Raw genomic sequence first — 8,609 nt, 5'->3', positions numbered from 1 at the left:
CATTTTATTATCTTTTCTATAAAATCTTTGTCAGATAATCCAATATCTGTGTCATCTTGGTGTTGGCATCTGCTGATTTTCTTTTCTCCTTCAAGTTGATATGTTCTTGGATCTTGATATAATGACTGATTTTTATATTGTATCCTGGAAATTTTGGGTGTTATTTTTTGTGGCAGTGGGTCTTATCTGAATCCTTTTTTAATAGAAGGCTTTCTCTTGCATTGCACAAGTTGGGGAAAGGGGCCCTTCCTTATTGTTGTCAGAGGGGTAAAATTCAAAGCTTCCCACTAAGCCACTACTGATACACCCTGACTTGAGAAAGAAGGCCATCTTCTTGCTGCTCTTCTTGTGGTTTCCACTAACAACATGAGGTTGAGGGCTTAGTTGCTTCTGGGCACTTGAAAGTTCTGGCTTCCCCTCAAGCTCCTCTGACTACATGAGGGAGTGAGATGGAGAGGTTTCCTGATGATTCTCATTGAATGTGAAAGTTAAGCTCCTCAAATAGTCTCAAGTGATAGCATGTGTGTGCACGGGAGTCTTGTTACCACTGAGAAGGGAAGAAATTTCCAGCTTTCATTTGGACTTGTCTGATACCACACCAAAGAGGTATGCTTCATTACAGCCAGATACTGATGATAGTCTTAGGGCCCCCCACTCAGCCTTTGCTGGCAGGGACAGAGTGTGGCACATTTTTTCGTGGTATTGGCTGGAGTAAGGCAGTTATTGTCTACAGGTATTCTGCCTTGTTAGACTTGCCCTGTCCTGGTCTTTTGGCTAGAGGGAGCAGGCTTTTGTTTATTTTTAATTTTATTTTTTTTTGGCTCTGCTCAATGGTGTTTCTGGTTTGCTGGTTTCTGCAGCTCTAAGTCTGGGATATATGAGGTACATAGCAAGCCCAGGAAAGTAACTGCTCTGCTGTGTTTTGGTCACCAATTTTCCAAGCTATGATGGCTTTTTCATCTTAACTTATAGAGTGTTTATGTGTATAATATTATGTGCAGAATTTTTAGCTGTACTTAGCAGGAAGAATAGGAAGAAATAGGTCTAATGTCTACTTCCTTGCTTGGAACCAGAAACAATAATTTAATTTTGATGTTCCACAGAGTAAATCCTTCTCATTGGTTTTTATTGAGCTTCTTGTATTTGTGGGTTCTATTTTTCAACCAATATGAATAATTTTCAGATGGTATTTCAAGTATTTTTTCTTCCCTCTTCTGTTTTCTTCTGGGATTCCAAATACACACATTAGACCTTTTGATATTGTCTCACAAATCCTGAGGCCCTATTATTTTTTGCAGTTATCTCTTATTGATAGAACAATAGGTATTATTTTTCTCTTTTGTGCATTTTTGCATTATTTTCTATCTCTAACATGGATATTTATATATAGAAAATGCACTTGGTTGATATGAACATGTTCTGTACACAAAATTTTGGAATATAAATAGTAAGGAAAATGAGGAGAAAAAAAGAGTAAGTAGTTTTTATCCAATAATATATTAGCATATATATAGGCCCATTTCTGTCAGATTAAAAAGCAGGCAAACAATAGAACAGAAAAGATAGCTCAGAAAAAATAAACCCTTTCTATATTTGAATAAATATACACTTAAAAGTAAAAATTTTTGGATAAAAACTATTCAATTAATAGCATGAAAGCAGTTGATTAGTCATCTAGAAAAAAATAAAGGTTGGCTTTTGCTTCAGAGCTAAATACTTTTGAGATAAATAATTGTTACAGTGAATGTGAAAAACTAGTAAAAAATTGAGCAGATTCTTGCAAGGTCTTGAAATATGAAAGAAATTCTTAAAAATAGAAAGAACAGGAGAATTCAAGAAGAATAATTGGTAATTTTTACAAATAGAAAATTAAAATTTTCTTATGTGAAAAACATACCAAAATAAAATTTATATTAAAGGAAATATTGATATTAAATAACTATAGCAAGCAAAACAAAAAAATAGGAATATTTCTATTATATAAGTAGCTCCTAAATGACTTAAGAAAAATCTACACAATATATTGTATGATAAATGGATAAATAATGAAGTTTTTTTTTCTCTAAAGTAAGTATACAAATGTCTGATTGAACTAAAAGAAAGTTAAATTTCTTCAAATTGTTTCTGAACATTTTTTAACTCTCTTTTCATTGGTTACACAAAATGTGCACATTAGTATCTCTTTGGGACCTATTTCAGCAATTTTTATATTGTTTGGCTTAGTTGTACAACTTTATTCAAGATCTATTATAGCATAGTAATTAAGGAAACTAGCTCTGAAGAAAGACTCCCCACCATCTAGCTGTGTGACAAGTGCAAGTTATTTATCCAATTTTGACTTCTATAAAGTAGAGATAATAATTTTATCTACATTACTGGATTGTTTAGGATATTACAATATTGTACTACAAGAAAATTCATACAGTATTTAACCATTAAGCTATATTTTCAAACATTATACGATATGGTATTTAGAAAACATTTACAGTATAAAATCCTGTATTCAGTATGTTCCAAGTTTACATTAAATATATAAATGACATTTATACTACACAAGCAGACACCACACACAAACACAGACACCTGCATGCACTCACAATAAATTCTATATTGTACGATTAGAGCTAACTTTTATTTTCTCTTTCGTGTCTACTGTGTTTCCAAGAAATCCAAATATTTCGACTTTCAAAAATATTCCACACCAGCATGTGTTACTTATTGAGTCAGGAAATAATAAAAGCAATCAATAAACTTTCCAAAAATTTCTCTTTGTTCTCATCTTTGTGTGCTGCTTCACAATTATGTTGTACGCCAAAACTAAAATTGCCTAGTGTTTTTTCATCATAGGGAGTCCATATTTACTTCTGCCATCTGGAAATGTGGTTTACCTACACCATAGAGAGTTTCAGATCATAATACAATGAACTACCATATGTGACAGAATTCAATTTTGTTCCAAAATGTTGTATAGTAAAAATTTGATTGTATGCAGTATGATACCACCTGCATTGTCACCAAGCGGTATTTCCTTTGGTTTTTCAACAATGAAATTGTTCATTTTTCACTTTTTCTTTTCCCATGGATATTAACACTATAATTCATATATTCTCTAGTTAGTTGAACCAGCATGCATTGGAATTAGTCTAAGATAATTACTCCTCCCGCATCCTACACAAAGGAACAATGTCACTACACGCAATAGAAATTGTATTCCTTACTTGCAATTCACTTCAGATTTGACTTTCTATTTTGTAATAGCATTTTCCCCAGAGGAAATAGAGAAAACTTTTAGAGATGTTTTCGTGTTATTAGGTATCAGATTTTGCAAGTTTGTGAGGAAAAATTAGTACACACTCTTTGTCAAAATTTTCAAGTTACATTGAGATTGGTTTATAGTTCAGAAAAACTTAATGTCTACTTTCTCTTTTGCTTTAATTATTAAAATATGCTTATTTGAGTGAATGGCAAAATACAACATTCTCTTTTCTGATGGTATAGAATGCATGATCCCTGCACTTCAACAGCAGAACCATTTTTCTTCTCTTTTCACTACTCTTTTTTTCTGATGTGAGTGGGTCAGCTCCTCATCATCTCCACCATTGTCTCATGGTGAACTCTTGGCGGGCATACTCAAAGGATGCCCTAAGTAGAGAAAAATGAAAACCTCATAGGTTATTTTAGCATATAAAATGTATTTCATCATATAAAACTCACATGATATTTTGAGTCAATGGAAAAAGCACAAGTTCTTTTTCAGTTTTTCTCTCTGTACAAAGAATAAATTCTCAGCATTAGTAAATTGTAGACTTTTATAATTTTGATTTATAGTTTCAGGCCTATTTTGCTTCCTTAACATTTACCTCAGAAACTTAATAAATTACCCTGTAACCCTGAAACCCACATAATTAAATTATTTGACTGATTTCCAAAGAGACTGGCCTTGTAGCTAGTCTAAATAAGAGATTCTGTTAGGGTCGCTATGTTGATCTATGCATGAAGTCCAGAAATAAAGACAGATATGTGTGGCCAATTGATTTTTGACCAAGGTGCCAAGAAAACTCAATGTGAGAAGTATAGTCTTTTTCATAAATGGTTCTAGAAAAATTGGACCGTTTTATGGGGAAAAAAACACAACTCTGGGCCTTCACACATACTTTTCAACAGAAACTAAATCTTATTCAAAACAAATTGATCATAGACCTAAATATACAACCAAAATCTATTAAATGTCTAGTAGAAAATATAGGAGAAATCCCTTGCAACCTTGAGTTAGACAATAATTACTTAAGGCAAAAAAATTAAGATTTATAAATAGTTTAATAAATTGAATTTCATAATTAAAAACTTATGTTATTTGAAACCAAATGCTCACTTAACAAATATGTTATATATGTTCTTTTAACAAAATGAAAATAGTAGTCACAACCTGAAAGAAAATATGGGCAAAACAAAAGCTTATATGAATTCTTATAACGCAATAAGACAGCACCCAATAAAAATTGGGCCACTTCACTAAAGAAGATATATAGGAGAAACATAATCATGAGAAAAAAATGTTCATTAGGGGAAATCAATTGAAAACCACACGGAGATACCACTACGTAACCTAGTAGAACACTCAAAATTTTAAAAAGCACAACAAAAAATGGACAATTAAAAGTGCTAATAAAGAGAGTGGAGCAACTAAAACTCATACTCCACTCATCAGATTGCAAAAGGTAACTGTCACTGCAACTTAAAATTGGCAGTTTCATATGAAGTTGAACCTATATTTACCATAAAACTAGCTATCCTACTCCTAAATGTTTACATAAGAATAAACAAGACGTATGTCTGTCACAAAAACTTTTATGTGAAATGTTTGTAGTAACTTTACTCATTAGGGCAAAAATGTGGAAACAACCCAATGCCCATCAAATGATGAATAGATAACCCAAACTTGGTCTGTCTAGACTATACACATGGATGTGTGTGTGTGTGTTTTTATACTGACTAGAGTTGCTCTATAAGCTCAGGATCTCAATAAAGAGATATTTGGCATTTTTCTATATAAAGAGTGACTTGCACATCAATTATAATCCAAGAATGACTAGATCCTATTTGAGATGTCAGAGAAATACCTAACCATTATAGAACTTTTACTATATGCCTTACACTATTCTAAATACTTAATATTAACATATTGAAATATATATTTATATATATTTATGATACATTTATAAAATATTCTTGTTATATATTATATATAATATTTATTCCCTTCTTACTGTCAACATATGACTGAGCTTTTATGAAACAACTTTTTCAGCTCAGAAAATCTGTTTTGCCATCATAGAGGAAAATTCTGGAACCCTAAGTAAGTTTCTCCACTAATTCTAGCTAAATCAACAATTTAGACCTTTTCATAACTGTAGTCTATTTATCCTTATATCTTTTCTAATTAAAATAAATAGAGGGCAGTGCATAGGAGGATACTTGTATTTATTTATTTATTTTGAAAAACAACTTCTTGGGTTGCTTATGGAATCTAAGAGTTAAGAAGCATGAAAAATTTAACCCCCGTCCAACTGCTGTTTTGTATTCTATTTCAGCCTCTTCTGGTAAACTTTATATGTCTACCAAAGAAACCCTGGGAATTATGTCACATTTTTCTGGGAACCCATATGGCAGCTTGGGGATTTCTCCATATTGCTGTCACTTCACCGACTTCTAAGTTGCTTCCTTCAGTGATCTTGGTTGCATATCTTTACTCCCATTTCATAGTTCTTGAATTTTTCAAGATGATATTAGATGGATAAAGAAGTTGTGGTGTATATATATATATATATATATATATATATATATATATATATATACATATATATACACACACACACACACACACACACACACACTGGAATATTATCTAGCCATGAGGAAAAAGGAAATCCTGCCATTTGCAAAAGGTGGATAAACCTTGAGGGCATTATGCTAAGTGAAATTAGTCAGACAGAGAAAGACAAATATTGTTTGATATCGCTTATAGATGGAATCCAAAAAAGCTGAACTCGTAAAAAAAGTAGAAGAATGGTGGTTACAAGAGTCTGGGGGTTGGGGGAATTGGGTTATGCTGTTTAAGGGTATAAACTTGGAACTAATAATTCCTGGAGATCTAATGCATAGCATAGTGATTAAACACAATGATACAGTGTTATAAACTTCAAAGTTGCTAAGGACTAGATTTTAATTTTTCCCACCAGAAAAAAGAGATGATAATTGTATGACATGATATAGGTACTGGCTAATGTTATGGTGGCAATCATATTGCAATATACATCTTAGCAAATCAACACATTGTACACGTTAGACATACACAATGTTATATGTCAAGTATATCTCAAAAATAAATTTTTTAAACAGGTGATTTTAGAATGCTGAAAATAGCCTGTAGTGTGCACCTCGGGGATATTCCCAGAGTCTTCTCATTTGTTTAGCCATGGTGATCATGAGCCCTCTGTCCTGAAGCTTCCTCTTGGTCCAGGCTCTTTACTCATTTCCTCATCTCCATGAAAATGGAAGCATTAAGCTGAGGAGGCATCATGCTAAATACTGCTATGGATGAAGAATTAAGCATCATGATATAAATATTTCTCCACAGTGAAGAACTAGTCTTAAATTTAACCCCCACTCAACTCACAAATATATTCTTTCTTCTGAAGGGGATAGAGTATAAAATACTCCTGCCATCACCAGTATGTACATTTAACAAAAACACAGCTGGCCAAGAACATGGAGTCTGCCTGCTTATTGTACAGAGAGCAGCCAATTCTGTGAGGTGAGCTGCAGTGCTGTGCAAATGGGGAACCACCTCAACAGGCTAAATGTTGGGTGACAAGCATTTTACAGAGCCAAAAGGAGACAAATCTTAGGTATATAGTTAATAAAGGTTTGGCATTTAAAGTGAATATGAACAAACTCAAGGAAAAACGATAAGAATGGGTCATCCCAGTGCATACAAATTGAGGACAAGAGCAGTTGAGGATGTGTAGGAGTGAATTAGCAGCACTAATTCTCTGGACACAGCATATGAAGTCACATCAGGCACAAACAAAGACAGTTACCTTTGCCACATATGGCTAAGTATTTTTGCCAGTTGCTCAGCATTGAATGGATGTGCCTAATTATGTATTTGCCAAGATTCAGTTGCAGAATCTGCTTCATCTAGCTTAAACAGAAAAGGTCTTATTATAGGCTATTTTTTTGGCTGACAGTTTTTGGAAGTACCAGGAAATCAAACTTTGTGACACATAGCCAGGACTTACTTGTGTCCAAACCTAGCACATTTTGATTTTAACAGAAATAATTTGACCCACTGCACACCCCTAGACACTCAAAAAGCCAGGGACCAAATACCAGACAGCCAGCATTTATGCCAAGGACCCTACAGAGAAAGCAACAACCTCCACAACAAACATGGCTAAGAGAGCTGAGAGCACAGTCTGTCTTCACTACAACTTTCAAGTCTTCTTTGGAAGTGGATGCTGCTGTTTGGCCTTATCTTGTAGCAAGACATCCTGGGAAATATCACTCTTCGAGTCTACCTGGGGAACGTGTGATTCATAATAAAGAGAAAGACCAAAATGAGGTTTTGGGCAGGCACATTTAACAGATGGTGACTATAATATAATTTCTCATTTGTTGCATATGATTATGCCTAACCTAGTGTTGGAACAAAATATACACTGTTTTTATCCTAGATAACAAAGCTTTCTTTCTTAATTTAAATGTAATCTTCATGAAGTCTGATGTTCTTTGCATATATGATGTAGGTAAGTGGGCTTGATATACATAACCTTAATTTTGCCTTCAAATTCAGCCACATTGACTGGTAAAAACAAAATAAACAATACCTGTCAGAGAAGGTACAGTTAACAAGGCTATATCTATCTAGATGAGGTAATTTTCACAGTAGCCGAATTTCATCTTATGAAATTTCAAAAGGAGGACTTTAAACGCTACTGTGTTGGGATTATAACCAGTTTTCTTAATGTAGGTGCTGACTTCCTTAACAATTTTCTTGTATTTTTTCTGCCTGTGGGGTGGCTCCATGGAATACATCTTGTCAGCACCAACAATTAGTTGTTTTACACCCAATGTGTAAGCCAGAAGGGCATGATCACAAGTCTGTCCATTCTTGGAGATATCTGCTTCAGATTCACCAACACTAGTAGCAACCATCAGGGCAGCACAGACAGCTTGAGATGTCCCTGTATCTACTTTTTTTAAAGGTCTTTGTGTCCTGTAGCATCACTGATGGTCAAATAATACTTGCTGGTTTTGAATTTCCACAGGGAGATATTAATGGTGATACCAGTGACACACCATTGAACTGGTGATACTCAATTCGGCTTTCAGTTTAGGCAAGACCCAGGCATACTTGAAGGAACCCTTTCCAATCTCAGCAGGCTCATTCTCAAATTTGTCGGTGGTTCTTTTGTCGATTCCACCACATTTGTAGATCAGATGGCCAATAACGGTAGATTTGCCTGAATCTACATGTCCAATGACAGCAATGTTGATACAAATGTTTTCCTTTCCCATTGTGACTTAGATTTAGCAGTGGTTTGCAT

At 34.0% G+C, this 8,609-nt stretch overlaps 1 pseudogene; it reads right to left on the bottom strand.

Moving 5' to 3' along the window:
• Positions 1-7,926: 7,926 nt before the first annotated feature.
• Positions 7,927-8,580, bottom strand: LOC106822690 (elongation factor 1-alpha 1 pseudogene; annotated as a pseudogene).
• Positions 8,581-8,609: the final 29 nt, after the last annotated feature.

This window comes from Equus asinus, chromosome 7 (assembly GCF_041296235.1).
Source record: "Equus asinus isolate D_3611 breed Donkey chromosome 7, EquAss-T2T_v2, whole genome shotgun sequence".
Lineage (NCBI taxonomy): Eukaryota > Metazoa > Chordata > Mammalia > Perissodactyla > Equidae > Equus > Equus asinus.
The sequence above is the reverse complement of the archived record's forward strand: the minus strand, read 5'-3'. Positions and strand labels throughout refer to the sequence as shown.